The following is a 10,810-nucleotide window of genomic DNA, read 5'->3' on the forward strand; positions in this document are numbered from 1 at the left end:
AAATTAATTCAATAAGCTTAGAAGGTCTCAATAGGATATTCAGTCACACAATTAAGTTGATAAAAAAATTGAGTTTTATAGAAGCTGCACTACCCGGACAATACATAAACTATGCAATGTTATGGCCAGGGATCTCGTCCGAGATGTCAGGGGTTGTGATATTGGCTCACCGACCCTTATCAAAGTGAGACAAGAGGAGCTTGCAGTGAGAGCCTCTAGAGACTCGCCTGACCCGTGGCTCTCAGGGAGCCTCGACGCCAACAATGGGAAGAACTGCACTCGAGCTATCGCGATAATGACTTAATATCACCCCAGCGAGACAGTGGCCTCATTGTCATTCTGCTCACGGGTGCAGGATACACAGCGCTCTTAATGTCCCCTCTCACGCTCTCCGTCCTGTCTGTATGTGTTTCTGTCTGGAACCCCTTTTGTCTTTGTACCTGTCAGCCTGTCTCTTCCTCCTTCGCGATTTTCTTCTAGCCTCCAGCGTGTTTTAGCCCCGCTAAAACGCGTGTACTCTTCTCTCCATATACATAAGCAAAACACATTAGGTCATTTAAGATCACATGCCAAAAATAATATTGATGGTTAAGGCTAGATTTTCCTATTTCGTGACAAGCGCCGAAATTGTTTGGGATCATTAAGTACAAGTCGTGGTGGAGAGTCAAGCCTCTAATTTATTAGCCTATAATCTTAGCTAAATTTATATAATCAAATATAATTTAAATCTTTCTAATTTTTATAAATTTTTATAAAACTTTTCTAAATTGAAAAATTATTATTTATCATTAACTAGATTCCTTGTCCTCCATAACTAGGCAATAGAGTATTTTGTACATTGTGATCGCCGTCTCTTATTCTGTTTTTATCAGAGCTGTGACATTATTTCGAACATTCTTTTTGTTTCCTAATTTCAGTTTATCAGTCCGTTACTCGCCTGGTGGCATACCAATTTCTGTTCTTTTTCCATGTATGTTTTGAAACATGTTTACCTGAATTTTTAACACAGTAACTTAAAATTTCATGAAAATGCTCAGAGATCAAAATGCTGTGAAAATGTTTTTTCACCTAATAAGAAATTATATAATTTTGGGCACTCGTTTCTTTTCGTTAAATTTCCGCTTAGAGAGGAAATTTAAATGAAACTGATAATAAATTAGGCTTCTCCGACTTGTGTCCTGGAAAGAGAGATCCACAGTGACTCTGTGTACGTGAAGTTATTGAAGAACTGTTTGAAAAATGCCTTGTTCAGCATATTAAGCTGATATATTTACTTATGACCTTTCTTTTGAGACGATCACTATTTTTTTTTTAACAAATTAATATGGTTATAATTATTACCTTATTAATGGGGGGGGGGTGGACTGGTAATCCAGCGGAAGGCCTCTGTCTGATAACCAAAAAGCTCCAGTGGCAGGTCTTTATATGACGTCTGGAAGCACTTGACTTGTTTCCTGACGTATCTTACCTAAGTATTTTTTCTTGTTATTCTGGAATTTCTTTGTGACTATCATCCTTTCTTGCTTCAGCCTTCATCTCGGGCTTGTATATCAGTATTATAGTTGTAATGTTTCGAGCGTTGTCTTGCAGTTTGGCACATATGCGCTCTGCTTAACCATGTCTCCTTTTTCATTATCTTCATCAGCCTTTCATAGGTCTCTTAAAATGTTTATGATGCAGGAATTACTGTTCATGAGCTCACAGTGCTGCTCGCGATGAAGATCGTTATCTTTAAGACTGGTCAGATGTGGCTATTAGCAGACGAAGGATTGAGCCTCCATCACTTCTTAAGCTGAATATTCAGAGCAACACGCTTATAGCGTTTCATGAAATGGGATCTATGTAACATAGGATATGATTGTTTAATGAATTGGCTGGTAATAATCGCTTTCGTTTTACCATAGTGACATTTTATTGCAGTGTTTGAACATCCACAAAGAAAAATATTGTCTGCTTCTATAGTTGGGTTATCAGTAAATTTCCTCAACTCTGACTAGCAGAGGAGGGAGTGTGTGTGTGTGTGTGTGTGTGTGTGTGTGTGTGTGTGTGTGTGTGTGTGTGTGTGTGTGTGTGTGTGTGTGTGTGTGTGTGTGTGTGTGTGTGTGTGTGTGTGTGTCTGTGTGTGTGTGTCTGTCTGTCTGTCTGTTGTTATATTAACGACCAGTGGGGTGAAGATATCGTTGTTGAGACACCAAACAAGTCTCCACTAATGACCTGGCGCTGTTGAGGGTCGCTCTGAGAGGCGTGTGTCAAGGGGCTGGTGACAACATTGACACAAACTCAATACCTTTGTTTCCACAGCGACTATCAAGCTACCAATGGAAGTGCAATTTTGTCGCCGAGAACCACACATGCGCTTAAATGTTTAATTAAATACGTTTTCTCCGCATTCAAAAAAGTTTCAGCATTAGTTATATATAAGAACTACAAATTTGGTCAGTCTCTACTTACACGTGTGGGTGGGGACCGATAGCCTCTCAAAAGCAAACAAAATGGTCTCATGAAGAAATGTTGAGAGTTCTCCTCGAGGCTCTTTGAATATTTTACTTCTCCTACAACCCCATATTTTGTTCATACATGCACATATATGCGCATTATAAAAGAAAATTATATGTATACATTGTCTGCAGCAACTTCATGTATTACATAATTCCCTGAAGACTAAAATTCTGTTCACCAGAGACTGAGTGTGATACAGTCTCGAACTCTGTAAACGCACAATAAAGGTAGTATTATCCATGCTGATGTAAAAAGGAAGCCAAGTTATGAAGTCCTTCAGGAGATACAGTGGCCCAGAGAAGCTACAAACACAGGTCCTACATAAGACAGTGTCAAGTCTACATATACAAGTCCTTCAGAAGACACAGAAGCTGTACACACCCAGATCAAACAGAAGTCACTGTGGCTGTGAAAGGCTACAAAAACACGTCCTGTCAAAGACACTGTGGCTGTGTGGGGATGCACAAACACTTCCTGCAGAAGACAATGGCTGTGAGAGGCTTTAAACACAGGTTCTGTAGGAGGCGTTGTTTGAGGATTCATACACAAATCGTTCAGGAGATGTATACAGGTCCTCCAGAAGACACTGCCTGTGAAGGGCTACATGCATAACTCTTTCAGAAGACTCTGGAGTTGTGAAATACTGCAAATATAGCCCATGCACTTCATTCTGGAGGTCCCAAGGTGGTAATTCCAGTGATGTATAATCCACCACATAACAGCAGGAGGCCCAGGCAAGAGTATGATGAGAATAACAGAGCGATGTCTGACACTGGCTGAAGTTGCCAGAAGGGCTCGTGCAATCAGGGTAAATCTGGTTATAATGGGTGACTTCAATCGCAACGAAATCGACTGAGAGAACCTGGAGCCACATAAGGGCTTAGAAACGTGGAGGGCTAAGATGATGAAGGCGGTACTGGAAAACTTCATGTACCAACAAGTAAGGGAGACTATATGAGAGAGAAGGGAGGATGAACCAGCAAGACTGAACCTAGTATTCACCTTGAGTAGTGCAGATACTGAAGACAACACATATGAAAGACCCCTCGGGGCCAGTGACCATGTGGTTCTGAGCTTCGAATACATAGAGTTACAAGCAGAGAGGGAAGCAGGAAGGGCAGGACGAATGAGGCCAAACTACAAGAGAGGGGACTACACAGGCATGAAAAATTTCTTGCACGTGGTTCAGTGGGATAGAGAACTGGCAGGGAAGTTAGTAAACGAGATAATGGAATGTGACAACAAAAAGCAATGTAGCTGAGGAGAGGTTTGTACCCAAGGGTAACAGAAATAACGAGAAAGCCAGGATGAGTGAGTCCTCGGTTCACCCAAAGCTGTAAAGAGGCCAAAACCAATTGTACTATAGAATGGAAGAAGTATAGAAGGCAAAAGACCCAGGAGAATAAGGAGAGCAGTCGTAGAGCCAGAAATGAATATGCACAGTTAAGAAGGGAGGCCCAACGACAATACGAAAATGACACAGCAGCGAAAGCAAAATCTGACCCGAAGCTGTTGAACAGCCACATAAGGAGGAAAGCAACAGTCAAGGACCAGGTAATCAACTGAAGAAGGCAGGAGGGAGATCACAAGAAACGACCGTGAGGTATATTAGGAGCTCAACATGAGATTCAAAGAAGTGTTCACCGAGGAGACAGAAGGGACTCCAGAAAGACGGAGAGGTGGGGTACACCATCAAGTGTTGGGCACAAAGCGTACAACCGAGTAAGAAATGAAGAGGCTGCTAAGCGAGCTATATGCCTCAAAGGTGATGGGACCGGATAACATCTCTTCATGGGTCCTGAGAGAAGGAGCAGCAGCACTATGTGTACCACTAGCAACAATCTTTAACACATCTTTCGAAACAGGGCGACTACCTAAGGTATGGAAGATAACAAATGGAGTCCCATTTTTAAAAAAGGAGACAGACACGAAGCATTAATTTACAGATCAGTGTCACTCACATGTACTGTATGCAAAGTCATAGCGAAGATTATCTCTCTCTCTCTTCCTCTCTCTCTCTCTCTTCCTCTTCTTTTCTCTCTCTCTCTCTCTCTCTCTCTCTCTCTCTCTTCCCTTGTCACTCCCCCCCTCTCTGTCTCTTACCTTTTCCCTCTCTCTCACTTTCTCCCCCCTTTTCCCTTCTTTTCCCCTCTCTCCTTCTACCCTCCCCTTCTCTCTCTTTCTCGCTCTCTCTCACACTCTCTCCCCCTTTTTCTTTTTATCTTTCTTTCTCTCTTTCACTAAAAAAAAAAAATGGTTGGGACTCGCAGGAATCAGGGATCAGATGACAATGGTACTGGTAGGGATGAATGGATAGAGGAACAGTGGAAAAGGATAGAGCAAGAATGGGAGAGAAAATTAGGAGAGCTTTCTGAAAAAATGGAGAAAGAGTTCTCTGTGAAATGGGAAAAGAGGTTGGAGGAGACGAAGAATTGGGAGGCACAAGTCGAAACTGCAGTAGCCAGGGTAAAGGTCCTAGAATTTGAGGTAAACAGGCTGAAACAAGTCTCAGGGGTAGTGACCAGAGAAGACACACCATACGAAGCTGAGAGACTGAACAGGAAGGAAGGAGATATGAATTATGCTAAGGTCATATCAGCCTGCAAAGAAGGGCCAGGGAGTGGAAGGGAAGAGCAGATGGGTGCAGATGGAGAGGGAGATAGGTCGAATGCTGAGGCACAACCATGCTACCAAGAGCCACTGGAAAAATCAAGGGAGAAAATGACCACATACAGACAGGAACCAGAGTCACAGAGGGAGAGGCAATGGGAGGAGGAAAGGGCAAAATCAGTGTTTATCCATGGGCTTCGGGAGAGAGAGGAATGGACACACACTGAAAGACGGCAGGAAGAAAGAAAGGAGATTGAGAAAATCATCACGGAAATAGGGGGAGAAGACATGGAGGAGATTGTAAATTTTCAGAGAATAGGAGGGTACTTGAAGGGGAGAAACCGGCCGATCAAGCTGATTCTCAGGACAGAAACAGTGCGGAACAGGATCCTCCAAGAGAAACCACGGTTGAAAAGCTCGGAAGAGTACAAGAAGGTGTTCCTAGACAGAGACAGAACACAAACAGAGAAACAGCAGCTGAGGGAGAGGACAAAAAAGCGAAAGGAGCTAGGAAAGGAGACAAGGATGGAACCAGCAGAGGTCAGTCAGAGCAGAACAGACCAGCAAGGGCAAACACACACACAACTATCCTCAGAACCCCACAACCTATCACACCATCCCAACACACAATACAATCCATACCCACAGCTTCCACCCAACCCCCAACCATAGAATCCCACAGTATGCTACCAGGTCTCCCACCCTCACAGGCCCCCCAAACCACAGTGTTGGAAAGGAAACTGAAGGTATGGTACACAAACGCTGATGGAATAACAAACAAGTGGGAGGAGTGGCACGAAAGAGTCAAAGAGGCATCACCAGACATCATAACTCTCACAGAAACCAAGCTTACAGGTATGATAACAGATGCCATCTTTCCAACGGGATACCAGATCCTGAGGAAAGACGGAACAGAGGGGGTGAAGGAGTGGCATTGCTGATCAAACACCGATGGAATTTTGATGAGCTGGAGAGAGGAGACAGCGGAGAAGAAAGTGATTGCATAGCGGGAACGCTTCGCTCTGGAGGTCCCAAGGTGATAATTACAGTGATGTATAACCCACCACAGAACAGCAGGAGGCCAAGGCAAGAGTATGACGAGAGCAATAGAGCGATGGTTGACACACTGACTGCAGTGGCCAGAAGAGCTCATGCATGCAGGGCAAAGCTCCTGATCATGGGCGACTTTAACCACAAGGAGATCGAATGGGAGAATTTGGAGCCACATGGGGGCCAAGATACATGGAGGGCTAAGATGATGGAGGTGGTATTGGAAAACTTCATGTACCAACACGTAAGGGACACTACAAGAGAGAGAGGAGAGGATGAACCAGCAAGACTGGACTTAGTATTCACCTTGAGTAGTGCAGATATAGAGGACATCACATATGAAAGACCCCTTGGGGCCAGCGATCATGTGGTTTTGAGGTTTGAATAAACAGTAGAGCTACAAGTGGAGGGGGAAGCAGGAAGGCCAGGACAAATGAAACCAAACTACAGGAAAGGGGACTACACAGCAATGAGGAACTTCCTGAATGAGGTTCAGTGGGACAGAGAACTGGCAGGGAAGCCGGTTAATGAGATGATGGAATATGTAGCAACAATGTGCAAGGAGGCTGAGGAGAGGTTTGTACCCAAGGGTAACAGGAATAATGAAAAAGCCAAGATGAGCCCATGGTTCACCCAAAGATGCAAGGAGGCAAAAACCAAGTGTGCTAGGGAATGGAAGAAATATAGAAGGCAAAGGACCCAGGAGAATAAGGAGAGCATTCGTAGAGCCAGAAACGAATATGCACAGATAAGAAGGGAGGCCCAACGTCAATATGAAAACGACATAGCAGCAAAAGCCAAATCTGACCCGAAGCTGTTATACAGCCACATCAGGAAGAAAACAACTGTCAAGGATCAGGTAATCAGGCTAAGGTAGGAAGGAGGAGAGACAACAAGAAATAACAGTGAAGTATGTGAGGAACTCAACAAGAGATTCAAATAAGTGTTCACAGAGGAGACAGAAGGGGCTCCAGAAAGACGGAGAGGTGGGGTACACCACCATGTGCTGGACACAGTACACACAACCGAGGAAGAAGTGAAGAGGCTTCTGAGTGAGCTAGATACCTCAAAGGCAATGGAACCAGATAACATCTCTCCATGGGTCCTGAGAGAGGGAGCAGAGGCGCTATGTGTACCCCTAACAACAATATTCAATACATCTATCGAAACTGGGAGATTGCCTGAGGCATGGAAGACAGCAAATGTGGTCCCCATCTTTAAAAAAGGAGACAGACATGAAGCACTAAACTACAGACCAGTGTCACTGACATGTATAGCATGCAAAATCATGGAAAAGATTGTCAGGAGAAGAGTGGTGGAACATCTAGAAAGGAATGATCTCATCAAAGCAGCCAACATGGTTTCAGAGACGGGAAACCCTGTGTCACAAACCTACTGGAGTTCTATGACATGGTGACAGCAGTAAGACAAGAGAGAGAGGGGTGGGTGGATTGCATTTTCTTGGACTGCAAGAAGGCGTTTGACACAGCACCACACAAGAGATTAGTGCAAAAACTGGAGGACCAAGCAGGGATAACAGGGAAGGCACTGCAATGAATCAGGGAATACTTGTCAGGAAGACAGCAGCGAGTAATGGTACGTGGCGAGGTGTCAGAGTGGGCACCTGTGACCAGTGGGGTCCCACAGGGGTCAGTCCTAGGACCAGTGCTGTTTCTGGTATTTGTGAACGACATGACGGAAGGAATAAACCTGCAAACAGGTGTCCCTGTTTGCAGATGACGTGAAGTTGATGAGAAGAATTCATTCGATCGAAGACCAGGCAGAAATACAAAGGGATCTGGACAGGCTGCAGACCTGGTCCAGCAACTGGCTCCTGGAGTTCAATCCCACCAAGTGCAAAGTCATGAGGATTGGGGAAGGGCAAAGAAGACCGCAGAGTACAGTCTAGGGGGCCAGAGACTACAAACATCACTCAAGGAAAAAGATCTTGGGGTGAGTATAACACCAGGCACATCCCCTGAAGCGCACATCAACCAAATAACGGCTGCAGCATATGGGCGCCTGGTAAACCTCAGAACAGCATTCCGACATCTTAATAAGGAATCGTTCAAGACCCTGTACACCGTGTACGTTAGGCCCATATTGGAGTATGCGGCACCAGTTTGGAACCCACACCTAGCCAAGCATGTAAAGAAACTAGAGAAAGTGCAAAGGTTTGCAACAAGACTAGTCCCAGAGTTAAGAGGTATGTCCTATGAGGAGAGGTTAAGGGAAATCAACCTGACGACACTGGAGGACAGGAGAGATAGGGGGACATGATAACGACTTACAAAATACTGAGAGGAATTGGGAAGGTGGACAAAGATAGGATGTTCCAGAGACTGGACACAGCAACACGGGGACACAGTTGGAAGCTGAAGACACAGATGAATCAAAAGGATGTTAGGAAGTATTTCTTCAGCCACAGAGTAGTCAGGAAGTGGAATAGTTTGGGAAGCGATGTAATGGAGGCAGGATCAATACATAGCTTTAAGCAGAGGTACGATAAAGCTCATGGTTCAGGGAGAGTGACCTAGTAGCGACCAGTGAAGAGGCGGGGCCAGGAGCTTGGACTCGACCCCTGCAACCTCAACTAGGTGAGTAACTAGGTGAGTACACACACACACACACACACACACACACACACACACACACACACACGCACACACACACACACACCCACACACACACACACACACACATACACACACACACACACACACACACACACACACACACACACACACACACACACACACACACACACACACACACACACACACACACACACACACACACACACACACACACACACACACACACACACACACACACACACACACACGTTCTCCCGGAGTCATAGAGGCTACACACAGGTCTGGCAGAAGACACATAGGCAACATATACAAAGATCCTGAAGAAGATAAAGAAGAGGTCCTACAAGAGACACAGAGTTTACACGCACAGGTTCTACAGGGGGCACAGGGGAGGCAACACAAGGTTCTGCAAGAGAAACTGAGGGGCTACAAATATAGGGCTACTGGAGTAACTGAGAGGCTACATATATAGAGCTACAGGAGAAACTGAGAGACTACACACAAGTCCTACAAAAGAAACTGTAAGAGGTTACACACAATACGTATATCACCCAAGAGAAATATTGTGGACAGGCTTATGTACGCGTGCCACGTAGGACAGACTGGCTGGTAACATGAGAGTGTATGTATGTATTTGTTTTTTAGTCTGTTCTTGAGTGTGTGTGTACTCACCTATTTGTACTCACCTATTTGTGGTTGCAGGGGTCGAGTCTTAGCTCCTGGCCCCGCCTCTTCACCGGTTGCTACTGGGCCCTCTCTCTCCCCGCTCCATGAGCTTTATCAAACCTCGTCTTAAAACTGTGTATGGTTCCTGCCTCCACTACGTCATTTTCTAGGCTATTCCACTGCCTTACAACTCTATGACTGAAGAAATACTTCCTAATATCTTTCTGACTCATTTGTGTCTTCAACTTCCAATTGTGGCCTCTTGTTTCTGTGTCCCCTCCCTGGAACATCCTGTCTTTGTCCACCTTGTCTATTCCACGCAGTATTTTATATGTCGTTATCATGTCTCCCCTGACCCTCCTGTCCTCCAGTGTCGTCAGGCCGATTTCCCTTAATCTTTCTTCATAGGACATTCCCCTTAGCTCTGGAACTAACCTTGTCGCAAACCTTTGTACTTTCTCTAGTTTCTTGACGTGTTTTATCAAGTGCGGGTTCCAAACAGGTGCTGCATACTCTAGTATGGGCCTGACATACACGGTGTACAGTGTCTTGAACGATTCCTTACTAAGGTATCGGAATGCTGTTCTCAGGTTTGCCAGGCGCCTATATGCTGCAGCAGTTATCTGATTGATGTGTGCTTCCGGAGACATGTTCGGTGTTATACTCACCCCAAGATCTTTCTCCATGAGTGAGGTTTGCAGTCTTTAGCAACCTAGCCTATACTCTGTCTGTGGTCTTCTGTGCCCTTCCCCTATCTTCATGACTTTGCATTTGTGTGTGTGTGTGTTTAAGACTCGTTCCGATAACTTCACAAATACAATTAATAATCTTTACTGCTAAGCCACAAATGTTAAAAAAAATCTCCAATCATAAAAAAAAAATCAGTAAACCAATAAAACATAAAATTGTAATAGCAGTTGGTATGGGAATAACTACAAGTTAAAATTAATGAAAACATAATAGCATCAGATGAAAACTTTATTAAGACGACGTTTCGCCTGCAGTGCATGTTATGTCAAGTTCCGAAAATTGACAGATACAGTCCAGTGTGGGAAAAGTGCAAAGTCTAAACCACGGGAAATCAAAATAAACTTTACATTTGCTGCCTGTGTGTGATTATCAAGTGCAAATAATATCTTAGTTTTAAGCTGAAACTTCCTGGATGTAATATGTCAATATAAGAGAGTGTCAGCTTGACGAATAAGCTGTTAACCTTTAAGAAAATCACTGTCAGGTCCGTGTACCTCTGGCCGGGCGTTCAGTACGGCTCAGTGAGTAATAATAAGAGTAGAGGAGAATTGATGGCTTCATAATTATGTGCTCACCAAGATGAACTCACCATGCCTCAACTAGTTATATTCAGTTGTTCTCACCATGTCTCAACTAGT

The sequence above is a fragment of the Cherax quadricarinatus genome, chromosome 16, assembly GCF_038502225.1.
Source record: "Cherax quadricarinatus isolate ZL_2023a chromosome 16, ASM3850222v1, whole genome shotgun sequence".
NCBI classification, from domain to species: Eukaryota; Metazoa; Arthropoda; class Malacostraca; order Decapoda; family Parastacidae; genus Cherax; species Cherax quadricarinatus.